The following is a 27749-nucleotide window of genomic DNA, read 5'->3' as shown; positions in this document are numbered from 1 at the left end:
ATTTACATATTAATGCTATAATACCAAGAAGACATACAGGAAAAAAGTGGATAAATATGGCTACATAAAAGTAAAAGATTTTGGTCTGGAAAAGTACCACAAACCAAATTCAAAGACCACTGGCAAACTGGAAAAGATATGTTTGCAATACATAGGACAAAAGGCTAATTTTTTGGGGGGTAATTTACAAATAATTTAGACAAGTCAGTAAGAAAAAGATGAATATGAAAACATTACAAATACAGTTTACAGAAAAGGAAATTTAAACAGTATAAGCTTAAGACAATAATTCTAAATGTAAATAAAAACAATGATACATTCCCATTTTTTACTTATCAGATTGAGAAAAAATTAAGCTTGATGAAACCCATGACTGCAAAAATAGCACTCTTAGAAAGTTGGTGGAAACGTAATCTTTCTAGAAGACCATTCTGACAATATGATTAAAAATTTATTTGAGAGAGAGAGAGAGAGAGAGAGAATGCAAACAGGGGAGGTGCAGAGAGAGGGAGAGAGAGATCCCAAGCAGGCTCTGTGCTAGTGCAGAGCCAGATATGGGGCATGTATTCACAAACCATGAGATTTTGACCTGAGTCCAAATCAAGACTTGGACGTGTTACCAACTGAGCCACTCAGGCACCCCAATATGATTCAAAATTTAAAATGTACATATTCTTAGAATAGGCAATCCCCCAGTAGGAAGTTAATATATGGATATATTTGTACAAATTTACCAAAAAGTAGGTTAAAGAATATTCAAAGAGGCAATGTTCATGAAAGCAAAAACTGGAAACAACCTCATATTAATAGGGGAATAACTATGTAAATTACAGTAGTGTATTTTATAAAATTCTACACAGCTATTAAGATGAATGACGTAGATCTGTATGTACTGATATGAAAAGAATACCAAAATACATAAGGAGGTTGAGGAAGAGCTGTAGAACAATGTGTTTTTAAAAAGGGAAGAAACAGGGGTGTCTGGGTGGCTCAGTTGGTGAAGCCTCCAACTTTGGCTTGAGACATGATTTCCTCATCAGGCTCTGTGGTGACAGTGTGGAGTCTTGAGCCTGCTTCCAGTTCTGTGTCTCCCTTTCTCTCTCTCCCTCCCTCGCTCACGCTCTCTCTCTCTCAAAAGTAAAACATTAAAAAAAATCAGACTTCTAATTTCAAACCATCAGTATAAAGACCTCTGTGCCTCCAGTCACTCCTAAATAAGGAGAATAAGAAAAACAAACACCTTCTTTGATGAAGCCAGAAAACTGTACCCCTAAACCATAACATACAGACAGGGTAAAAAAAAAAAAATGATCATTGAGATGAGGAATATTAAATTTAAGTGCCTATAGCTAAGAACCAAGCCAATTCTCAAAGAACATTAGAAAGATTTGGGACTAGGAGATACCTGGAACTATTAGAATTCCAGGTAAGTCCACGTAGTGTAGGCAATTGACTTCCCAATCCTTCAGAAATCAGAAGGTATAGTTTCTGGAAAAATTAAACTCAAGGGACTCTGGACTTAAACAGACACAAAAGTAGATAAGGGTAAAGTTGTGACTAAAACCAGAAGATTATAGGAAAGACTTGAAGCCCCTTTCTCAGTATGGCTCAAGAGCACAAGCAGCTCTACACAAGAGGTAGTAAACATTCTCCAGAAAAGGATCCCAAACTGACTAACCTAGAGAAAGATCATGACGTTTAGGGATTTCCTTGAGCACAGTCCACCAATAGACAAGAGCTCTGCCCTCAAACTCTATTTTCCACCATTTTTTAAAGCCTTTTAAATATGAATGACAGTCAAAAATTTTTATGCATTTCAGGCAAGTCTCCAATACTAAAGACAGAGACCAAAACATCATAGGAGTGCTGAGAAACAATGATGGAACAGAAAAAAATGTCAAGAAAACTAATTGAGATATTCTAAGAGAAAATATTATATCAGTAACCAGATGAGCAATCAACAAGAAAGAATAATTCGACAATAAGAGTTGAAAAAAAGGTTCACTGAAAACTTGAAGTTAAGGTGAAGGCAATTTTCCAGAAGGCAGAAAAAAGAGAAAGAGAGGAGAAAGAGAAGGGAAAGATAAAAAATTAGAAAAAGAAATCCAGGAAGTTTAATATGTGATTTGTAGGAATTTCAGAAAGACCAATGAAACCAGAGGTGAGAAAATATCAAAAAAGTAAAGCAAGAAAATTTCCAAGAACTGAAGAATGTTAAGTCTGCAGGAAGCAAGGACCTACTTAGTGCACAGTACAATGAATGAAAAATGCAATGCCTTAAAGTTTCAGAATACTAGGCTTGAAGAGAAGATAATAAACACTTCCAAAGAGAAAAATAAATAAATAAAAGATCATGAAACAGAATGGCACTGGACCACTAAATAACACAACTGGAAACTAGAAGATAGAACACTGTAAAAGTTCTGAGTAAAAATGATTTTCAATCTAGGATTCTACACTCATCTAAAATATCACATAATTGTAGGAGTAGAAAATGACATATTCAGGTATACAAAACCTCAAAAAATTTACCTCTGTTATCTGTTTTCAGGAAGCCACTAAAGGATATGCCCCCATAAATGAGGGAACAAACCATGAAGATATGGGGTACAGGAAATGAAGGCTCCAACACAGGAAGCAGGTGTAGGGAATTTCCAGGATGAGAGCAAAGAGAAGTCTTATGACAACAGCTGTCAAACAGGCCTAGGGAGCAGTCAAGACTAAATCAGAGAAAATGAAGTCTCTAGGAAGGGTTTCTTCAGAAAATAACCAAACTAATAATCTCAGAGGTGCACGGTATTACAAAGGTGGCTTGAAGTGTGTGGGAAGAAACTCAGATGCAATGGTCACTAAGCAAAATTTTAAATGAGGTAATTAAAACAATAAAAAATACTATACCAGAAAAGATACAACCACATGTACTATTTGTTTCATTACTGAATAATATTTATATGGTCATAATAATAAAAATAGTAAGTTTTTATTATTAGCCAGCAATAATATATTAGGATATGAGATAAGGCAAAGTAAGGCATTAAAAGAGGTAAGATCATGTTATAAGAAATTAATGGATGTCAAATATTGGTGGACCAAGAAATAGCACTATATCCCATTACTGTAATTGGTAAATATGAGCAGCTGAAATAGTTGAAAGTGGTTTTCCTGAAGTATTACATAAGTTCAGAGGAGAGGATGGGAGGAAGGAGGAATAATAAACTTTTTAATTAATCTTTTAATAGTAATTTAAAATCACATAATTGTATTTTTGTTTATCTGAGGTAATTTAAAATCTGGTTCAATGTGTCTTGGTAAACGTAACAGGTGTGAAAATTGCCATCACAATCAAGTTTAAAACAGTTCAGTTATCTACCCCTAAAAATTCTCTCCCTTTGTAGTCAATCCTCAATCTCCATTCTTACCGCAGGTCCTAGGTAACTAATAATTTGGTTTCTGTTATTATATGTTTTTTCTTATTCTGGAGTTTCATATAACTGAAATCATTCAGTATGTAATCTTTTGTGTCTGGCTTCTTTCACTTAGTATGGTGTTTTCATTTTTACCATTTATGTTTAGGATCCATTTTGAATGAACTTGAGGGTTTAGTGTGAAGATTGTGTTAAGGATCTTTTAAAAATTTTCTCCAAATGTTCAGGTTACCATCTCAAGGGTTTATGAGTTTGAGCTCCACATAGGGCTCTGTGCTGAAAGCCCAGAGCCTGTCCAAGATTCTGTCTCCCTTTCTCTCTCTCTCTCTCTCTCTCCCTCTCCCCCACTCTCTCTTCCCTCCCTCTTAAAGAAAATAAACATAAAAAATTTTTCTCCAAATACACATCTAGTTATTCTAGAACCATTTTTTGAAAAGATTATTATTTCCCCCTTGAATTGTTACTAGCATTTTTGTAAAAAATCAATTATCCTAGTAAGTACAGTTCAATTTCTAGACTCCAAATTTCCTCCATTCATCTATATGTCTATCCTTATGCTAATACTGAACCATTATGACTAGTTTAGCTTCATAGCAATTCTAAAAATCAGGTATTTTAAGTCCTTAGATATTCTGCTTACATTTTTTTTGCTGCTACTTTATGCCTTTGCATTTCCATATAAATTTTAGAATCATTTTGCCAATTCCTATGAAAAAGACTGACAAGATTTTGATTGATTAAGCTCAATTCTGTGAGAACTGCCACCCTAACAATATTTAGTCTTCCAATTCAAAAACATGGTTATCTCTCAATTAATTTAGGTCTTCTTTAATTTCTGTAGGCAATACATTGTAGTTTTGTGTACAGGTTTTGAATATCTTTTGTTGAATTCATTTCTAAGTAGTTATACAATATTACTGTGGTTTTTTGTTTTTTAATATCATTTTTGGATCATTCATTGCTAGTATATAGAAATATAATTAGTTCTTGTTTATCATCTTCTATAGCTATGCTAAACTCACGTATTAGTCTTTTTTTTTTTTTTTTTTTTGCAGATTTCTTAGAACTTTCTATATACATGCCATCTTTGGATAGTAATTTTACTTCATCCTCTCATTCTGCATGTCATTTCTTTTTCTTGTCTTAATGCACCAACCATGACCTCCAGTGTAATGTTGAATAAAAGTGCTGAGAGAAAACATCCTTGACTTGGGTCTTGATCTTAAGTGGAAATGCATAAAATCATTCATATGATCTATGTTAGTGGTTTTTTCATAAACATCCTTTATCAGGTTAAGGAGGTTGCCTTCAATTTCTCTTTGCTGAGAAATTTTATTATGAGTCTATACTAAATTTTGTCAACACTTTTTCTGCATCTGGGATAATCATACATTTTTTTCAGCTTTATCTTTGTAGCATGGTATATTACATTGAATTGAAGCTTAGAAGTTAAACCAGCCTTGCAATACTAGGATAAATCACACATGGTTTTGATGTATTATCCTTTTAATATATTGCTAGATTTATCATGCTAATATTTTGTTAAGGATTTTTGTGTCTTAAGTTCATGAGGAATATTGGCTACTAGTTTTCTTTTCCCACAGTGTCTTCATTTGGCTGTGGTAACTGGGTAATACTGGCCTCAACATGAGTTGTGACATTTTCTACTCCTCTATTTTCTGAAAACTTTAGCAGGACTGTTATTATTAATTCCTTCATGCTTGCCAGAATTATCAGCTATGTCTTTAGGGTCTGAATTTTTTTGTTGTTGGAAGTTTTAAATTACTAATTGAATTTCTTTATATAAGTCTATTTACATTTTCTATTTCTTTTTGAGTCAATTTTGGTCATTTGTAGTTTGCAAAGAATTTGTCCACCTAATTTAAGTCGTCAAAGTCGTTAGTGAAAAGTTGTTCATAATGCTCCTTTATTATATTTTTAAATATTTATAATATAGATACTTAATATTGTTAATTTGCATCTCCTTTCTTAAAATGTTTATTTTTGAAAGAGAGAGAGAGACAGAGTGTAAGCTGGGGAAGGGGCAGACAGAGGGAGGCACAGAATCTGAAGCAGGCTCCAGGCTCTGAGCTGTCAGCACAGAGCTGGACGTGGGGCTCGAACCCACAAACTGTGAGATCATGACCTGAGTTGAAGTTGGACGTTTAACTGACTGAGCCACCCAGGCACCCCTGCATCTCCTTTTTTCTTGATCATTCTAGTTAAAGGTTTATCAATTCCTATTGAGCTTTTTAAAGAACCAGCTTTTCATTTCATTGATTTTCTATTTTCTATTTCCTTGATTTGTACTGTGATCTTATTTCCTTTCTTTTATTTACTTTGGGTTTACTTTACTCTTTCTTTTCTAGCTTCTTAAAGCAGCAGCTTAGGTCACTGATTTTAGACCTTTCTTTTTCTCTAGTAGGTCTTTAAAGTTAACACATTTCTGGGGTGCCTGTGTGGCTCAGTCGGTTAAGTATCTGATTTTGGCTCAGGTCATGATCTCACGGTTTGTGGATTCGAGCCCCATGTCGGGCTCTGTGACAGCTTGCTCAAAGCCTGTAGCCTGCTTCAGATTCTCTGTCTCCCTCTCTCTATGACCCTCCCCTGCTCACGTTGTCTCTCTCTCTCTCAGAAATAAACAAAAAAATTTTTAAGGTACACATTTCTTTCTTAGCACTGCTTTAGCTATATACTGATTATGTTCATATGCTGTATTTTTATTTTCATTTGGTAAAAATATTTTCTAATTTCCCCTGTGAATTCTTCTTTCATCCATGGCTTAGAAATATATTATTTAATTTTGACATATTTTGGGATTTTCCTTATTTCTTTCTGATTTTTTTGTATTGATTTTTAAAATTTAATTCCTTGTGGTTGCAGAAAACAATGCATAATTTTGATTTTTTAATATTTACTGATACATTTTACATGTGTGGGTCAGTAGATGATGGTTCATTCTGATGAATGTTTCAAATCTACTTTGAATGTGTTGGGTGTAATTTATTGTAGATGTCAATTAGATCAACTTGCCTTATTCAAGTCTTCTTTATCCCATTTTGCTGCCTACTTATCCTATCAACTAACTATTGAGAAATATACTAAAATCTCCAACACTAAATGCTGAACTGTATATTTCTCCTTTCAGTTTTGTTGGGTTTTGCTTCTATGTATTTTGTGCCTCTGCTATACTCATATAAATTTAGAATTTTTATACTTTCCTGCTGCATTCATTCCCTGTATTTATAAAATGTACTTCTCTGTCTCTAGTATCTCTCTTTATTTTAAAATATATCTTCACTGATATTATTATAGTTACTCTAGCATTCTTGTCCCTGTTTTCTATGGAGGAGAATCACCCAACCTCAGCGTGCTGTGATTATGAAGATGCAATTATTTTAATGATGAAAAATAAATACAAATTTAAAACGGGATTATAATGATAGACTGAGAATATACTTTTAAAAAGAAAATGTTGATTATAATTCTACACTAAAAATAAAAATATATGGTTTATAGTCCTTTATCCTCTTCTGTTTCCCCCTGCCTAGAATTAATCACATTCTATTTACTCTGGTTATACTTAGAGGACAGGTTATGAATGGGAAGTTAGGATAGAGAAATGGATATACAAAATGGAAAGTAAAATTTGGAAATAATAATTTGTTTCCTCCTTGGTTATACTCATTTTCTTTCCCTTGTCTAACTGTATTAGGGTTGTATCCCAACACAAATGAGAAGAGTTATTGATTGTTCTTTGTGTTAATCATAACATGAGTGAAGTGTGAATCTTTCATTACTAAGCCTGACTGAGGCTTCTGGTTTGGGACATTTACTATTTAGTATGTCAAGGAATATATTTCTATTCATATTTTACTAAGGTTATGTGTTTTTGTGTGAGTGACTAAGAACATGTATGTGTATGCATGTTACAGATTTCCTAATGTTAAAATGACCCATTGTATTTCTAGAATAAATTCCATTTGATTGTGCAGTGTGCCTATGTATGCTTTCACAAAGTATTCAATCCATTAGCTAACACTTTACTTAAGATAACTAACACCTGAACCGAGGCTGTAGTTTTGTGTGTGTGTGTGTGTGTGTGTGTGTGTGTGTGTAAGAGAGCCTTTAAAACAGTGCAAGAAGTTTTATGATAGCTTTTAATATACTGAGTGTTTAAAAGAAGGATAATGTGGGGACACTAGCCTAGTAGGCATCAAAACTTCGGTTATAAAAATAGTATATATAGTATTGGCTGCTGCAGATCCAGAGAATAGAACTGAGTACAGAAATAAACACAAGTAGTTGCTGCAATTCTGTATGGGGGAAAAACCCAGAATCTCTAAGTGAGGTAATAGGATAGATTATTTACTAGATGATCCTGGTAGCCACTTGGAGGGGAAAAAGAAGTTTAATATTTACTGCTTTAAGATAAAGAAAACTTTAAAATGCTCCTGAGTAAAACAAAAGACTTGAAGGAATGGAGAAACATATCATGTTCTTAAACAGGAAGACTCAATTTCATAATGATGTCAATTCTCCCTTAAATAATCTCCCTTAAATAATCTATACATTTAACATCCCAATTAATACTAGTATGATTTGTGTGTGCAGAATATATTATGTTGAGTCTAATGTTAAAAAAAAGAAATAAAAGCAGAAAACCCAGGAGAAATTAGGGGAGAAAAAAAAGAAAGAGAAAAGGGTCTAGTCCTAGCAGATATTAACATATATAATAAAATCACAATAATTACATGGTTAAGACGTTCACATCAACAGAACAGAAAATTTACAACAGACACAGATTGTATTATATAATAAGGATGTTATTTCAAATCAATAGAGAAAAACCATTTGGAACAACTAGCTGGACACTTGAAAAAAAGAGTGGGTTCCCAATTTACATCTTACATTAAGATAAATTCTACTTAGAATAACAATCACAATGTAAAAACAAAACCATAAAAATACTGTAAGAAGATATGAGATGATCCTTTTTTAAATAAGTCTTTTCTAAGTGAAATTAAGATGCCATAAAAAGATTGATAAATCCAATTACACAAGAAACAAAAATTCCTGTATGTAGGGAAAAACACCACAGGCAAAGACAAAAGATATACTAGTAAAAATTATTTGCTACTCATATAATTAACAATGGGAGAAGTCCCTACTGTATAAATAGGAACAACTCAATAAAAAATGGACAGAAGGATATGAACAAAGAGTTCACAGAAAAAGAAATGCAAGAGGCCAAAAATATGATAATTACTCATCTTTATTCAAAATAAAATGCAGATTAAGTGATCTGTCTCACTGACTGGATTTCAAAATTAAAAAAACATATGCTGAAACATAGAGCAAAAAGAAATATATTGAAAATAAGGGGTAAACAGATAATAAGATGAATCAAAGAGGTCCAACAACCAAATACTTGTTATTCCAGAAGAAATAAGAGAAAAATGGAGAAAGAAAATTAAAGATGTTAAAAAAACATCTGAGATGGAAAGACTTACATGTTTAGATTAAAAGAGACAACTGAGCAGAATAAATATAAAAAACTCCTCCATACTAGATGATAAAAGACAAAGATAAGAGCCTAAAAGCTTTTACAGAGAGAAAAAATAGGTAATAGGAAGTATGTAAGGGAAAATTACCTGACTGGCAACAAACATTCTTCTCAATAATAGTAGTGAATATTATACATCTGAAACTAATATAACACTGGGTGTTAACTGCATTGAAATTAAAATAAAAATATAATAACAAATAAAAAACTATGCAGTAATCAAAATCTGTTGGAAAATAATTGCCAAGCATTCTATGCTCAGCAAATTATCATGTGGAAAGAAAAAATAAAGGTATTTCCATGAATTTTCCTTCCATGAATCAATTTTGAGGGACTGATTTATTGTTCCAGCCAACCAAAGATGGAGGTGAAGAAAGAATATATCCTATACTAGAAATGGTGGAACTGACCCAGTGGCCAAACAACATAAGTAATAAGAAAAAGCAATCCTAGGGTAAAGTTTTATCAATCGTAGGAAGAAATAAACCCATGCTAGAAGATGAAATCTGTATGGCCCAAGGAAAAGTTTTTAGGAAAAAGAATATAACTGGCTCTAAGCAACAGATAAAAACATTGAGGAGTTATTAGTATTAAAGACATGCATATGAAGAATGTACATGGCTATTTTTACAATAGAAAAAAGGCAACTGGGAATGTTAGAGGAAAAAACTCAAATAAAATCTACCTGTAGTCAAAACATAAGCAGGGTTAAGCATGGTTATAGAATAGAATGTAAATGTTATCATTACTTGACAATGTAAAATTTGTATAATATGTAAAATTTGTATAATATGTGGTGAAAGAGTAGGAAAACGACTTGAAAGGAAAAATGGAGTAATATTATCATTGTCTAACATTAGTGGGGAATCAGGGCTATTACTGAAAGCTGAGATGACAGAAAATGGACATTTGATGGGAGCGTCTGGGTGGCTCAGTCACTTAAGGTTCCCACTTTTGATTCTGGCTCAGGTCATGATCTCATGGTTCATGGGTTTGAGCCCCACATTGGGCTCTGCACTGACAGCATGTAGCCTGCTTGGGATTTCCTCTCTTTCTCTTTCTGCCCCTACCCTGCTCTTCTCTCTCTCAAAATAAATAAATAAATTTAAAAAAGAAAATAGAGATCGGAGTACATTAAAAGTAGAAAGATAACAAAAGCTAAGGAAAGGGAGGATGGGAGGATAGTGAGATGCTGATTAAACATGGTAACAAAATTAAGAAACACAAAATTTCAAAGTGAAATTAAAATGCTCAGATTTAATAATCTTCAAGTCCAGTGGCTATTTATAGAGGCAGTCTTTCAAATTCTCTAATGCTCCTCTATTATTTACCAACGCATATATTTCAGCTTAATATTGGGGAGAGTTACTGTAGGTATTTGCTTTTTACAAATATCTTTGAAAAAGTAAGGAACTTTGTTTGGAAATCTTTATAAGATATAACAGCTTTTCAAGTGTATAGTGTATGTCAAAGTATGGTACCCTAATTTCCATTTTCTTGATTTCAGTTCCAGAAATATTGGCAGAAAAAGTAAAAAGCTGACAGCTGGGTATAAGGATATTACAAGATGACTCTAATTATCTAAAATGTTTCTTTTAAAAGAACAGTTGCTACTAAATATTTCATTGCTAACATTTGGTTCAAGCCATAGCTTGTATTCTATGGCACAGTGGATCTGAACTTTGCAGCTGGTGGTTGATTTCCATCAACACCTTGAGATTGGAGACTATATAGCAAGGCTAAACACATTTAAACTATGAAAGTGAAGCTTAAAAAAAATATGGTGGAAGGGTATCTGGGTGGCTCAGTCTGACTTTCAATTTTGGCCCAGGTCATGATCTCACGGTTTGTAGGTTCGAACCCTGCATCAGGCTCCGTGGTGACAGTGCAGAGCTTGCTTGGATTCTCTCTGTCTCTTTCTCCCCATCTCACCCTTCCCTCCATCAAAATAAATAAATAAACTTTAAAAATATGATAGAAACTTACTTGAATACTTATACATATATAGATAGCTTTCTGTCCTAGTTGGTACCTACATAACTGTCAGCTGAATTTAATTAAACCAGCATTTGTGGAAACCCCATCAGGTACATAATATGGTTTCTGCAAGGGATACAAATTAGCATCCCTAAGTAGAGCATCCAGGGTTGGATGTGAAACAAATTACTAGCTTAATATCCAGTAACCAATTCTTGCTCTGGAGGGATAGGTTTTATTTTATAAAGACAAAGTTTATTTTATAAACTTTGATGACAAAGTTTACTGAAACATCTTTTTTTTTTCGGTTTATTTTCATTTTTGAGAGAGAGAGGGAGAAAGAGAGAGAGAGTGCATGTGCACGCATGAGTTGGGGAGGGGCAGAGTGAGGGAGACAGAATCCAAAGCAGGCCCCAGGCTCTGAACTGTCCACACAGAGCTCAACACAGGGCTCAAACTCACAGAACCAGGAGATCATGACCTAAGCTAAGCCAAAGTCAGACGCTTAACCAACTGATCTACCCAAGGCCCCTCTATTGAAACATCTTCTGCCCCAAACATGATCAACTAATACATGAGTGGAGGGGGATGCTTAAAAAGGGGATGTGTTTGCGTGTAATTTTACTGTGACAGTCTACCTTTCCCGTAAGGACCAAAGTAGAAGAGAAGCCAGGTTATCTTGGGGATGTGAATCTCAAGTCTATACTCACAAGATGAGTAACTAAGCAAATACTTAAGACCTCATTTTTCTCACTGAAAAATGGGACTAATCACTCCTCCCCCATTTTTATTGGATTGTTAATTACATGGCATACATTTATTTTAGCAATTATTATGCGCCAGGCTTATGCTAAAGGTAAAAGACAAATAAAATGACATCGCTGAATTCAAAAGCCTTATAATCTATTGAGGAAGACAGATATGTAAATAAGTAAGCAAAACTTAGTACAGTGTGTGTGCTATAATAAATAGAGGCTATAGGAAACCGAGGAGGGAGACTGCCTCTGTTTAGGAGAGTGAGTCCAGGAATACTTTACACAAACTTACACAGAAGCTCAAGGTAGCGTGTCAGGGTAGGAGCAGCCTAAGGGGCTCTGAGCAGAAGAAACAGCATGGCTTGATGAGCACAGGAGTCCAGAAAGGCCTAGGTGAGTTTGAGGCAGCTCACAGTGGCTAGGCTGCAAGGTGTTCAGTGGGAAAGTACAGAAATTGGTGGGCTGGTGCAAAATTGTGAGAATGATAGCAAATTAATGAGATTATACTTTGTTCCAAGATCACTGTTCCTCAAAATTCTGTCCTGGGATCACATGTATAGGACCAAGAATAGGAAGCCTTTTTAAAAATGCATGTTCCCAGGACCAGAGATGCACTGAATCGGATTTTCTAGAGTCTGAGTAATTTATATTTTGGGAGGGGTTATAATTTACACTGTAACAAGTTCCCAGGGTGATTTCTTATACACTCAAAGCTTGAGAAGCAGCAATGCAGGCCACAAGGAACTACTAAGCTTTAAGCAGATCAATTTTGTATTTTAGGATGCATGATATTTTGGCAACCGTGTGGAAGCAGTGTCAATCTCTTCCCTGTTCTCTTCCACAGAATCTATTTATTATAGCACATTCATGAAATTCTGCTAGTTATTTACATGTCTGATAATTTTGGCAGCAGTGTGGAAAGTAAAAGAAAAGTAGAGAGACTAGTCAGGGTACTGCACTGATACAGGAGAGAACTAAAATAAGGCAGTGACAATGAGAAAAGATGAAAATGAAATCAAAAGACATTTCTAAGAAAGAAAAACCCAAGATTTGATGATTAATTGAATTTTGGTGGGTCAGAGAGGATAGAGTCAAGGTTAACAGAAATTCTTAGCTTAACAAATAATGATGTTCTTAACAGAAAAGGATCATATAAAATAGAATTGTAGAAACATTTTGAAAACTGGAAATCTAAGTGTAAGGTATTAATTAGGTTCCTTTCTAGAGAACTTCCCACACTTCTTTTCTTACTAAGATGTGGATTATATTCATGTTTCTTTCAATGTAAAAGTAACTCATGCTTATTATAGAAATTCATTCACTTAAACATTAGCTGAAAGTGTCTATTAAGATCTGGGACTGTGCTCTGTACCTACTTAAAATGCAATGATGTACAGATGAATGAGGAAACAAAATGGTGAAAAATGCATCTGAGACAACCATTATTCCCATTTTTTATGTACTCACAGGTTTTTTTTTTTTCTATGAATATTTTTTAGTTTATTTCTTTGGTTTACAAAGTTGTGCTCATACAGTATTATGATTTTTATCTTACCTTTTTCACTTCAAAAACATTTCCTCATGTTATTGTAAATTTCTCATAAACAATAGTGATCTATAACCACCTATTTCAATGGAAGATATAACAGGTTACTTACTGAATTTTAAGCTGTTTTAACATTTCCATTATTACATATAATGCTGCAAATGAAATTATGGGATCAAAAGGTACATTAATTTTAAAGGCACAAAAACTGCTGACCTGCTTTTTTCCAGAAGGGTTCAATCAGTTTAGACTCTGCCAAAAGAAATATATGAACAAGCACATTTCATGGCATCTTCACCAGCAACAAAACCATTAGAAAAATTTCCTGGTAATTCAAAAAGTAAAAATCTATCACTGCAACTTAAGTTTCACTTCTTCGATTATCTGTCAGAGAGAAATATTTTCCCATTTGCTTTTATTTTCACTTTAGTAAATGAACCTGTTTTCTCAAGTTCTTTGTTCATTCAAGTACACTGAACTTGGTGCTTTTGAAAGCATTTGTAGGAACACCTTAAAATTTAAAGATAAACATTTGGCTTTCTGCAGTTGTAAAGTTGGAGAGATCCTGGCCTGGCCAACGACGTTGGATCTCATTGGCCTCCCAGCCATTCAACCCTTCCCTGAAGCCCCAATAAAATGATCTGATCCGAATAAATAGAGATAAACATCTGTCTGCTACATATTTGCAAATTTCTGCTCCTGGTTTGCACATCTTTAATTTGTTCATTTGTACTGGGGGGAGGGAAGTGGGAGAAAAGGACAAAATAAATGTCAATGTTCTGAGTCAAATATAATAAATTTTCCCTTCATGAGTCCTAGTTCTTTAAAGTTTGGAAGATATTTCCTCATTCACATAAATATCTTGCTTTTTAATGTTTAAAAAATATTTTTGGGTGGGGGAAGAGGAGGGGGAGGGTCAGAGGATCTGGAGCAGGCTCTGCGCTGACAGCAGAGAGCTTGACATGGGGCTTATGACCAAGTCAGACGCTTAACCAACTGAGCCACCCAGGCACCCCCACAGAAAATATCTTTCTTAAATGAAACTAGCATAAGGATATTTACTCTTTTTCATCTAACTCTTCAATTTTCCTTGAGTTTATTTTGGAATATAAGATGACATAAAGAATCAAATTTATTTTGAGTATTATTTAGCACTCTCAAAAACATGCACTGAATGTCTTTCTTTTTCTGTCGATTTCTGGTGATTCTTTTATTATATTTAGAGTATCTATTTCTGGGATCTCAATTCCCTTTCACCAACTTTACTATCCATGCTATGCCAGTATCCTACTCTTTTATTTATTATAGTTTTATAGTGTGTTTTGATAGCTGATAGGGCCACAGGATTATTAGCTCTCTGTTTCTGTTCTTGGTTTTTTCACCTAAGAATTGGTGACAAAACTAAGAATTATCTTGTTAATTTCTCAAACACATTAAAAAAATCAGAATTATGCTAAACCTAAACCTCTAAGTTAACTTGAGAAAAACAGATATTTGTAATAGTTGGAACTTCCCATTCAGGCACAATGATGTTCCTCTCCCTGCACCCCTCCCCCCCCCCCCCCGCCCATATCCCAGTAATTTTCAGGTTTCTCCATAGGGGCTCACACATTTCTTAGTAACATAATTTTATATTTTCTGTCCTTGTTATAAGCGACCTTGTCTACCATATTTTCTAAATAATTACTGCTATTATAAAGAAGAACTAGTGAATTTAAAGTATTTGTCTTAAATCTAGTTACTCTACCTTCCTATTAATAAGTTCCAATAACTTCTTAGGTGACTTTTGGTTTTCCCAGGAATGCAATCATACCACACCAAAAATGGGATTGTGCAGCTTTCTTTTTAGTATTTACTATTCTTTGTTCTAATTCATTTCTTATTATATTGGTCAGCACATCCAGAAGAATATTATATAATAATGTAGTGATAACAGGTTTCTGAGTTTTTAGCAGTCATTGCTTCTCTAGTGTTTCATTATCAATTTTTATTTTAGCTTTTAGTTTGATATGTTTTGTTAAGGAAATTTCTCTTATTTTATTTTTTTTTATTTCTAGCTTTTAAAGGGACAAAAGAAAATTATTTTCTTTTCCATGTTTACTTATGCTTATTTTCTTTACCAGATTTATTGATCTACACATTATAAAATTTCACATTTATCCATCTTTGCATTCTTAAATACTTGACAATCATAAAAAACAATATACAGAATTATTTTTATTTCTATTTTATTCATAGCTGCTATTTGAGTTGTACATGTGTAAAGTTTGCACAGGCTCTTGTCTGGAATACAGCACCTTAGAAGCATCTCTTTCAGTCACTAGCCATCTAGTTGCAACTTTTCAGGCTCGAGTGGCTTGGTCAGTATCATGTGGTTGGCAGGCAGGTTAGATATTTGGGTTCTGATCTAGAATTATAAGCAAATGTTCCATTTCAGTGTAGCAACCCTTTATTCTCCCCCAATGTGAGAGGGATCATCTCCTCTTAGCCCTTATCTCCTGGCCAGCTAGAAAGACTGGCACATGGCAGCCTAAGTACACTTTTCTCTTTCCAAGACTCTAGGGGGAAGTTCCACCTCCCCCCACAGATCATTCAAAATGTGGATGTTTGTACAAAGGGAATGAATATTCCTTGAGGAGGTGAGAGTAACATGGAGATCTGTTAGCTTATTTATTTATTTATTTTTTAAACAATTTTTTAATGTTTTATTTATTTCTAGGAGAGAGAGAGAGACAGCGTGAGCAGGGGAGGGTCAGAGAGAGAGGAAGTCACAGACTGAAACAGGCTCCAGGCTCTGAGCTGGCAGTCAGCACAGAGCCCGACGCAGGGCTCGAACCCACGAGCCACGAGATCATGACCTAAGCGAAAGTCGGACGCTTAACCGACTAAGCCACCCAGGCGCCCCCTGTTAGCTTATTTATATATGTCTTATCTTTTACTTTTCCTATTTCTCTAGGTCAAAATGTTAACAGAAACCTACTCAGAGTTTTCATAAGATAAATTCTGTGTAGTATGGTTGAGTTTCCTTTAGCAAAATAAGTAATTAATCCTTAACTTTAATTCCTAGGTTAATCGTAATGACACAGTATGGCAATGAACGCTTCGTCAATACTAGGGCAGTCCACGGTCATGTTTTGTTTTGTTTTTTTTTTTTTTTCCATTGTGCATTCCACCCCTAGAAGAGACGAAATTCTATATAGTTTTATGCATATAAAAAATGTTTGTAAGTATGCTTAATATTCTTTAAAAGTAACAATGAAAAATTTTGAACAGCTGTGCCAAAATTATAGATCCTTTGTAAAGCAATCTTCCTATAAATTGATTATAACATGTAGTTTTAAAAAGTACATAGACTTTATTGTTTACTATCAACCTGGTAAATGAGAGATACAGACAGTAGGATCATCATCTTGAGAAGAATAAGTTATGGGGTGTGACATCAAGAGCAGTCTAAATTCCTAGAAGTAAGAGGTGAGAAAACGTAAACACATATCTTTACCAAAACTTAAATATGAACTGATACTCACTCATGTAAGGTGCTAACAAGATGATGCCAAAAAAACTTGTATCAATGATGCCAGGTAAGTAACTTAGTAATTAAAGGCAAAGAATTAGAGACTGACCTCATGTTAAAATAAAAACATATTGTTCTTTCCCTTGTTTTCACATAAATGACTTGCAAGGTTTATACAATGTCCAATGAGTACAAACCAGGTAACAAACAAAATGATATTTAAAAAGTGAAAACTGTATTTAATAAAGACTTCATAACAATTATAATGGGTAAGTGAAATATAAGCAGCTTCCAAACATGACATGAGAATTCCTTAAAAGCCTTGTAACATAGGGACTATGTGACAACAGGACACAACCACAGTCTGTAGTGCATGAGGGAGGACAGGGAAAGGAAATGCCTGGTAACATGAAACAAGTACTGCTTCAACGGCAGAGTGCTATTAAGGGATTTTGAGATTCCAGGAATCGACGGGAAAATCAATCCATGGGAAGATAGACTAGATGTGAAATACGAACATCCATTTCTTAGTATCTTCTGTCCATCAATCCTTCTCCTATCAAGCTAAATCTCTCCGTATGCTACCTTCTCTTAAGAGTAGGTATGAAACAGAATTCAGATTCCTAGAGCTAGAATGAAATTTTAAGTTGTAAGAGAACAAAAAGCAAGCAGTAATCAAGAAGCTTGTTGGAAGGCAACCTTACTGTTCACTCTCCAAGAGACTGGATCCATTAGTAAATCCTCAGAACGGACAAAATTCAATTCACTACATAATGGTAAAGCCCCCAAATAAATTGATGAATAGGACACAGTTTGTGCTCTCAAGGAGCTTACAAATATTTATTGAGTGTTTACTACAAACTAGGCACTGTTGAAAAAGCTCTAATGTATTAGTCATTTAATCCTAACTACAATGTTATGATGTAGGTACTGTTTTCATCCCTCTTTTACAAACAAGGAAATATGTATTAACCCAGAGAATATTTAACCCAGACAGGGTAAATAACTTGCCCTAAGCTAAAAAGCTACTAATTCCAACAGTCTGGCTCCAGAGCACATGCTCTTAACCATTATGACATATATTTTAGAGAAGAAAAAGGAAGTTAAAGAAGCCTAAGTACATTGACCATATTTTGTGGGTATTCTAAGACTGTCCTGCCTTCAAATACTCTCTCCTATTGTCAAATTACTTACCCTCGTTTTGATTGGGAAAAAAATTATTTGCGGGAGAAATGTACTACTTTATATGCCTGATATTTATACTCAACAAGAAAGACCACAGCATGATACATTTAGCTGTGCTTTACTAGTCGTACATTAGTAGATACATTTAGCTATACAATAATAGCATCCGTGAACATTACATGGCTATAAAAATTACTTCCTTTTATGCACAGAATTAGTCAAAATTATTCCAAGTGATTTTGAGGAAATCTGGAGTTCCATAATCTCATTAAGAAACTTGAAAGTTGGTCATTTCTAGTGAAAAGAAAATGAACAACCAGTCTCCACACTATAAAGTTACTAATATTCCAAACTGCCTTGAGTGTTGCTACAATTATAATTATCAAAACAAGTACAGAAACTGCTTTGAAAAAGTCCTGTTCAATTTTCACAACTGCGATATAGCTGGAAAAAAAGAATACAAATAGCTTTCATAAATACTTTAAGAAGCTCCCTTTTGGGATCTCAAATACAACTAATAATAGCTATTAGATTTTAAGGAAATCTTCACATGGAAAAAAAACCTTAAAATAATAAGTTTATGATAAGTAAAAAAAAGACATTATGAAACACGTTTTTTCTTCCTTTCCTGTCATGTGTGGTTTGATTTAAGATTGGACCCTTAGTAGTCTTAATTTCAATCTTTTCCTCCACAATTCTTTCCATTAATTATGACATGCTTTCTATTTATATTTGATGACGTACTCTATAAATCTATATTCACAGAATAGTAGCTTAGCTGGCGAAAAACTTCAAGGTTTTTGCATTTGCCAAGAAGTTAACCTCCTCAGGCTCCTAAGGAAAACACACACACGCGCGCACACACACTTACTTCACTCACTTTTAAACTAAAGGCAGTCAATTGTTTCAAAATGCAACAATAGTACTTTCAGGTAGACCTCCAAGAAGTTCATCAGAGAAGTACTTGAAAAAGCACAATCTCTCAAAGAAAAAAAAGCCAAAGAAATGTACTTCACTTATTGAAAAGTGAGTTCATACTCAAAATAACTCCAAATAATATCTCATAATTTGCACAGTTGGCTAAAAAATATTCAAACCCTGAAGGTGAGTAATTTGAACGTTTATAGAAACAATATATCAGTGGCATAAATACCAATGCTTTCCGATCAAGGACAATAACTTTTTGTCACTTTTCCTTATATGTGCACAACAAGGATATATCTAGAAAAAAGGCTTACTGTACCTCTGGAATTATATTCCTAAGATTAGAACACATTTTCTGAAAACCATATAGTGGAATGGGTCACTAAAGGAAATTGTGGGACATACTTTCCTAGAAGTCTTTAACAAGTGAAGACAGTGACCAGTGGTATTAAGGGTGCTGTGACCGGTTTGCTGGCCTTCAAAACCCTGTCAACTGGTGTGCATAGATGACCTACTCTCAATGCCTATCAGTCATTTAACTGCTCTCAATGACAATAACCAAAATGGCCACTCCTACAGTAAGTTTGATTCTCCAAAGTCACTGATGGTTTTAGAAAGAAAAAAAAAATCTTTCCAGCTTATTCTTTTCTGATGGCAGCTTGTTTATGCCACAGAATTTCATGCAACGGCCTTCAAATATGTGCAAATTTATAAGCAGGCCAACAAAAAGATTTTAGCTTCTGAAAATACACCAAACTGACTAGACTATCCTTCCTCTAGGGAGTGGCTGACTTACTCTTCCCTGAAATCAGAAGTAGACTTTAAAATACAAGGAATCTCCCAGAATTTTGGAATAACAAAAACATTAGACGTTTTGTAGGTAAAAGAAACAATTGCTGAAAGGTCAAGATCTAAAACCAAACAGCTAGTTAACATTTCAATGTACAATCCAGATTTTAGATTCCTGATCCAATATTCTTTTCACTATAGCACACAGTCTCTCCTTCACCTATAAATCTTTGTTTAAAATGTCTCCAAATAGGGGCGCCTGGGTGGCTTAGTCGGTTAGGCGTCCGACTTTCGCTTAGGTCATGATCTCGCCGTTGGTGGGTTCAAGCCCCGCGTCGGGCTCTGTGCTGACTGCCAGCTCGGAGCCTGGAGCCTGCTTCAGAGTCTGTGATTCCCTCTTTCTCTGACCCTCACCTGCTCATGCTTCTCTCTCTCTCTCTCTCTCTCTCCTAGAAATAAAAAAAAAAAAAAAAAAAATGTCTCCAAATAGCAACAGAAATCTGCAACTACTTAGCAACTTAAAGAAAAGCGTTTCTGATATACTTCAAATCTGTACTCAATAAATGGTCAACAAGACTGGCACAGAGCAATTAACCTAGTTTTAGATAGTTTAAAGTATATAGCTACTAAAAAAATTATTTCCATTCTCAATTATGATTCTACTGTGAAAATATCAATGCTTATTGGCCAGTTACATCCAGGCACTATGGTAGGTGCTGAAGATAACAAGAACGAACATAGTTTCTTCCTAACAAAAAACTGATGATTAAAAATATTTTTATCATAGTTTTAAATTTCTATAGTGCTTTTTTTTTTTTTAATGTCTGTTTATTTTTGAGAGAGAGAGAGAGACAAAGTGTGAACAGGCCAGAGGTACAAAGAAAGACACAGCATCTGAAGCAGGCTCCAGGCTCTAAGCTGTCAGCACATAGCCTGCGTGGGGCCAGAACTCAGGAATCATGAGATCAAGACCTGCGCTGAAGTTGGATGCTTTTTTTTTTTTAAACGTTTATTTATTTTTGAGACAGAGAGAGACAGAACATGTGCAGGGGAGGGGCAGAGAGAGAGAGAAACACAGAACCCAAAACAGGCTCCAGGCTCTGAGCTAGCTGTCAGCACAGAGCTGGACACAGGGCTTGAGCCCATGAACTATGATATCATGACCTGAACCGAAGTCGGACACTTAACCGACTGAGCCACCCAGGTGCCCCTGGATGCTTAACTGACTGAGCCACCCAGGCATCCCTATATATGCACTTTGTAAGATGCATCTCACCATTGACTCTACTAACTCCTAAGTTAGTACTGAGTTTGCAAGAGAATTATGATCAGAGTAGGATGATTCTATCCTAGTACAGCTTTTTTCAAATCAAAACACTGACTTTTTTTATACAAACTTTAAAATTTGAAGTGTATCAGATAGGTATCATCTGTAGGAACTCTCACTATTTTTTTAAAAAATCCCACCTTTATTTCAAATGGCAATGCTGGCTTTGATACAAAGATTCCTTTGTAACAATTGCAATTATATGCTAAAGATTATTAAAACTTAATCTAGCAATTTATAGACAAATTATCAAGGTAACTAACTACTAAAATACTACAGGAAAAAGCGAATAATTGTTGGGCTAAATATGAAACATGTTATTCTTGTATTAGATATAAACTTAAAATAATGATAAGTATGTATACATTCTTTCTTAATAATTTTATGTAATTTTAGGGATCATTTAAATTATCTCATCAATTACATGAGTTACTTAGCAAGTAACACATTAGAGTTCCTATCATCTCAGTGCAGAAAAAGAGGCAACAATTTGATATAATCTACCTCCTCTCCCCCATACACAAATACAAAGTAGCAGTTTGTAGCTGGAATTTAGTCAATTAGCCCTCTAGATCAGAGCTCTATAATCCACCTGGAGAAAACTTTCAGCTTAATAATTACAAATTTACAAATTCTTTATTGTAATAGTTTAACTTTAAACTCCCCAAACTAGGGGTGTCTGGGTGGCTCAGTTGGTTAAGCATCCGACTTCGGCTCAGGTCATGATCTCATGGTTCGTGGGTTCGAGCCCCGCATCAGGCTCTGCGCTGACAGCTAGGTCAGAGCCTGGAGCCTGTTTCAGATTCTGTGTCTCCCTGTCTCTCTGACCCTCCCGGCTCATGCTGTCTCTTTCTCTCAGAAATAAATAAAAAACATTTTAAAAATGAAAAAACAAAACAAAAAAAACACCCTCCCCAAACTATGTATTTGGGGAGAGGGAGAAGGAACACCCAAAAATTCCTTAACCAGGATCAATCAATCAGCTCATAGAAAAAAGGGCTAAATGTGAATAAGATACATACCTCTACAACACTACTGTATGTCTAAGGTCTAATACCCTTTTTGAATGATGGAAATCTCAAGCCTTCAAGTTGAATTCTCAGGCTTCATTCACTATGTGTTCCTTCATATTTCTTTTTTATGCCCTAACACTTCAGTTTCTTCTCCTCACAGTTTTCAATTATTATTATAGCATTTCCCCCCAAAATGATTGGTAATAAAATTCACTTTAAACATAAACTTAAGGGAAAACTCAGGCATGCCAATTTGATTTATATAAAAACAAGATTGGTATCAAAAATACTTCAGCAAAGAGATATTATTACATTGTGTGTAAGGTTGCTCTCTATTACCAAATAAAGCCTAAAATAACTATATAAAAGACATGGCTCCCAAATAACAATTTCAGTCTGCTGATATTTGAAATTGCCACTCTGGCATCAAGAACAATCTTATCTTCTGGAATTGGCCCTGACAAGAGGTATATTTCCTATACCTCCTAGAAATTACCAAATGTGATCCTTGAGTTTTAAGCTTTGGTGAACAGAGATTTCACCAAAATTTTTGGGTCCTCTTTTATAAATCACCCTTAGTTTTAACTTGTCCCCTTCTTTTGGAGTGGTCAAGATTGATTTTCACTTATCTTTGTGGAGATGTATAAGGTCAGCAGACTCTCTCTTTCATATTATAGATGTACTGATAGCTTAGCACCTAATATCCCGTTATGGTTGAAATTTCTAAGCACAATGATTTCTCAAGCTGTCTGACTAACATGTGGGTATTTGACAGTCGAATGGGGTTCTAAGAAAATGAAACTAAAAGCCACAGTTGTTTTGGTCCATGGTCATATCTATAATGCTAGCAGTCAGCAAAGTGGAAAACAAGATTTATTACATAAACCGTGTCGTTCTGTTATCTCATATAAGTCGACTCATGAGATCTAACACCTCCTGAAGGGAAAGGAAATGAACATTTATTAAGTACCTAATACAGGACAAAAACTCTTTTGGATCTATATTATCTCATTTAATCCAACAACTTGACTGAATAGTAATTACTCCTATTATGCAGATTAGAAAATCTGTGTAAAGTAATCCTTCCAGTAGCTCTACGAGCCAGGTATTAAACCAAGGAGCTTCAGATTCCAACACCAATTATTTTTATTTTTTGGTTCTCACAAGACTTTAAGGCCAGATCACTAAGTACTCAGTGTAGAGTACCCAGTACAATCTCTCTGTGTTACAGATGAGGAAACAGAGGCCCAAAAAGACTGAGACTTGCCCAAGGACATATTGCTTGTAGTGAAATGGATTTGAATTCAAGTCTCCTGATTTCCAGTTCAGTTCTGTGTATAATAATGATCCTTATATTTGTCTGTATAAGTTTGGAGTTGAGTCACGCTTGATGTAATTTATAACATCTAGACTGTCTCCAAATGAAATTATATGTATGGCAAGTTCAGGGATATACATGTTTAGTGATCAAAGATATTAAATGCATTTGGCAGAAATAAAAACTTACTTGGTGCTCATAAATTATTACAAGTTGTAAAAAATCTGTTACCAATATATTTATTCAGTTAATAAGTATCTATTATCTGCTGGCTACTCTGTTTGGCAATAAGAATACAACTGTATATAAAATAGAAGGATTCCGTATCCTTCACATAGACTGTATATCCTAGTGGAGGATACAAATAAATAGTCAATTATAAGGCAGTGAGTCAATGCAATGAGTCAAACAGTAGGAATACAAGATGCTATGGGAACAGGAGGCAGGGATACCTAACCTAGACTAGACTTTTAGAAGGAGGCCGTATGAAAGATGAATAGGAATCAGCTAGTTAAGGCAGAGGTAAGGAGTGCGCAAATATTTTAGGAAGAGCATTTGCACATGAGAGCAGGGAAAGGTCAAGGAAGCTGTGGGAGGAGAAATGAACTTAGAGAGACAAGCAAGGACCAAATTATACAGGTCTTTGGAAACAAGGACTTTATAATTTTGTATATTAGAATTACCTGGGGAACTTTAAAACAAACAAACAAACCACAGATGTCTAGGCTCCATTTCAAACCAATTAAACCAGAATCTCTGGGAATGAGATCCTGGCACGGGTAGTTTAAAAAAGATAACTAGAAGATTCTAATGTGTAGCCAAGATTGAAAGCCACTTTTTAAGCTATATAGGGAATTAAAAATAGATACTTATTACTGGAAATCATGAAAAAGGTGGTCTTAAGAAATTAACTTCTCTGGGCCTTAGTTTATCTATTGGAAAGCAGGAAGAAGCAAGTTAGAGGTAGCATGATATAGTGAAAAGAATCAGAAAACAGTGGTTTTGTCAATGAATCTGTCACCTGACACCTGTATGACCTTAGATTAAAATGTCATTTCTCAAAGATAGTGCCTGCCTATAGGATTGCTGTAACTCAAGACAACACTTAAGAAAACAGCTTAATAACTGTGATAATAGAAACCAGAATATTCTAAGCTTTATGTTGCTATAACTGCACAATTTTAAAGATCATAAATATTTTCACCAAAGATGAAATCTTGTATGATGCTTAAGGAATACATTTCAAATTCATTTAAGGAATAATGCCTATCATTAAAATAATAAAATAGATATTAAAATAATAAAATAGAGAACTGATCCTTTTAATGCTATTCTAGTTGCTAAAGAGATCAGATGGGATTAAGTTAGCTCTTTTCAAATAAACAGATGAACAGAGCAAATGCCCTTTAATGGTAACAACACATGTTTAAAACTCCTTTCTTCACTAAAGGGCTCTAATCATGAAAACTACACACAAAGTAGATTGTCTTACGAAAAACATTATTATAATCTACCTTATTATACAAGTATTTTATTTATAAATTTAGTTTTTTTTTTTTAAAGGGAATACTTCTTTGGGATAAAGGATCTTATCCTCACAGGAAGGAAGCTCTACCTCCAGAAGGGCTGTTCCATACACAGGGCCAGGCAAAGCCACTAGTTCTTTTAGCTTCCTTTTACACATATCCAGCCCATGAGAATATACACTTTCATGAAGTAATCTTTCAGCTCAAGTACAGTACTGTATCGAGTGATATCTCTTTCATATTATATCCAATTTACTTACCATTTAAAAACTTTAGACATATAAAAAAATTCTGCGTTTACATATGTGATTTATTTCAAATTCCTCAAGTAAAAATGACAGAAATGCCTTTCAAACTTTATACCCATAGTTCATAGAACATTAACTTAATATTCATATACTGTCTGGCTATTTGCCCCATGGAACTATTTACTATTATGATGCACGATCATCTCTTTCAATCACCTACTTTGTGGTTTTAATAAAAAAGCTCTCTATTTTACAATGATGAAAAATGCACCAGAAACTTGTGAAAAAAAGTTATGGATGAAATTTTACTTAACGTCTTACATGACGAGAAAACTTAAAAAACAAAACAAACACCAACACACACACACACACACACACACACAGACACACACACACACACACACCACACCCCCTACTGGGCCCTCTTCAGATAATTTTGGTTGATGACACTGCAGAACAGTTAATCTGATAATTAAAATTTTCCATAACATGTGATGTTTAGCTAGAGATCTTGCTATCAACCAGAACTCACTACTTCAGTTAAAAAATCTTAAAACTTGAATACACAGACATATTAACAAATTCCTACACTGCAGTTGCTCTGAGGGCTCCTTAATAAAGGCATAAAGTATTCTGATTTATCCAAATTAAATTAGCAACATGGTTATCTTAAGTATTTTCCAGGTCTTTTCTTAACATCACACAATCCGGCACACAAGCAAATTTGTAATACCCAAAGAATCTATTTTCTAAGCAGGAAAACGTACAACCAATATTGCCTGCAGTGGTTCAAATGTGGCCATTGAAATCACCCGACGAGTTACCAGGAGTTTACCTACCCAAGTTTTCTGGGGATTCTCCCAGGCCTCACAAACTAGATTCAAAACATCGTCTCGCAAACCCATGTCCCGACTGCGCACAAAGGCGCTGGAATGAGGAAGCTTCTCCAAAACCGAAATCACAACTCTAATTCATTAAAGAATATGCGGGCTGTTTTCTACAAAGCCCTCGCCTGTCGCGCTCCCCTCATCGTTCCTATAACTATGTAAACAGTTCCCCAGTTATTGACATCTAAGAAAACAGCTTTCGATTCCCAAGTCTGGGAACAAGCCACCATTCCCACTATTCCTTTAGCATCCTAAAATAAACCCTTCAAGCCGCGGTCAAAACACTGGCTGAGCGTCTGGTGTTTACACAGCCCAATCCTGGGCGTACCCTACCTTTCTGAACCACTTAGGAGCTATGAAGCAGGCATCGCATAATAGACTTAGTAAAGACACAGATCACGAGACAGTGTCTCAGGTCTATGAATGAAAGATCCAATCTGTTTGATTGCTTTGGTTAAAAGGAGAAAAACAACCTCGGGAGGAAGGGTGGGAGGGGAACTGCGGGGTGGGGGGGGGGGGGGGGCGGTTTTCCTTCCCTGCCCCAGCCGGGCGATTTAAACTCAGCGTGAGGCAAACGCAGGGTCGCCGGGCTGGCGGGGCCGGAGTGCTGGGGCATGACAGCCACTCTGCAACAGCTCGCGGCTCCGCCAGGATCCCTCACGCCGCGCCGCTCGCGGCCGCCCGGCCGCCCGCGGGCCGGGTGGGCGTGCAAGGGCGCGGGGGACCGAGCTACTGCGGCCGGGGCGGCGGCCCTTGGGTGCACTTCCTCAGATTCCAGCCGCCCCATCCCCAAAAATGAGAGAGGAAGGAAATGAGGAGCGAGGCGGCGGCCAGGGTGGAACGGAGAGTAAGCCGCGAGCCCTCGCCTCTGCATCTGGGTGAGGCCAGCGGCAGGCGGGGAAGAGAGAGCCGCGATCGCGGGCGAACTCCGCCACGGGCCGACGCTGGGAGACGACCGGTGGGCAGCCCCCGCCCAATACAACGGGCGCGCCGGAGAGGCCCCCCCCTCCCCACACCCACCCCGATCCCACCTCAGCCGCGCCCGCTCCCGGCCAGTCCGCGCTGTACTCACGCTCGGGGCTCCTCCAGGCTCCGCGGCTCTAACCGCATCGGGTCCCAGCCCCGCGGGCGGCGGCGGCGGCGGCGGCGCCGAGGGAGAGGAGAGCGGGCGGCTCGGCCCCCGCCTCCCGGCCCCTCTCCCCCGCCGCTCCGGAGCTGCCCGGCCGGGCCCGAGCCCTGCCTCGCCGGCGGCCCCAGCCCCAGCGGCCGCGGCAGCAGCAGCCCTAGACCTCAGCGGCCGCAGCGGCGGCACCGGAACTGCCGCTTTCTCCTTCTGGCTCCCTCTCCTCTCTAGCCCCCGCCACACGCCCCCGCCCCCGTCTCCTTTCTCTGTCACCCTGTTTTTTTTCCTTTTGTTTCCAGAATAAACTTTATTGGTCTCTTTTTCCGCTCACATCGTGTAAACAAACAACGAACTCTTCCCCACCCCCTCGACTCCCCCCCTCCTCTGGCAGAGGAGGGTAAGAGCTGAGGAGGGGCTGAGCCCACAATACCCCGGAAGCAGATGTGCAAAGGAGGGGAAGTGAAATTGCGGAGACCCGGAGGGGGCCGTGGGCAAATCGGGTAACACTGCGCCAGTGCGCCTGCGCCTTGCTTTTCCGCCCGAAGTTCGGGTGTTGTGCGGGCGGGGGCTTGCCTTCCAGGCGCGCGGGTGTTTACGTTCCGTCTTTTGCAGCGGTGGGGGTGTTG

The 27749-nt window shown here is 36.4% G+C and overlaps 1 protein-coding gene across 1 annotated transcript in view; it reads right to left on the bottom strand.

Annotated features, from left to right (window-relative positions):
* PIK3CA (phosphatidylinositol-4,5-bisphosphate 3-kinase catalytic subunit alpha) overlaps positions 1 to 27497 on the bottom strand; it is a 74535-nt gene extending 47038 nt beyond the window's left edge. Inside the window, exon 1 of the mRNA XM_039254341.1 lies at positions 27073 to 27497. The gene's annotated coding sequence lies outside the window, so the exon portion shown is untranslated. The remainder of the gene's footprint in view (positions 1 to 27072) is intronic.
* Positions 27498 to 27749: the final 252 nt, after the last annotated feature.

The sequence above is a fragment of the Hyaena hyaena genome, unplaced genomic scaffold, assembly GCF_003009895.1.
Source record: "Hyaena hyaena isolate Hyena2069 unplaced genomic scaffold, ASM300989v1 scaffold_477, whole genome shotgun sequence".
Lineage (NCBI taxonomy): Eukaryota > Metazoa > Chordata > Mammalia > Carnivora > Hyaenidae > Hyaena > Hyaena hyaena.
This window is presented reverse-complemented; position numbering and strand designations above follow the sequence as displayed.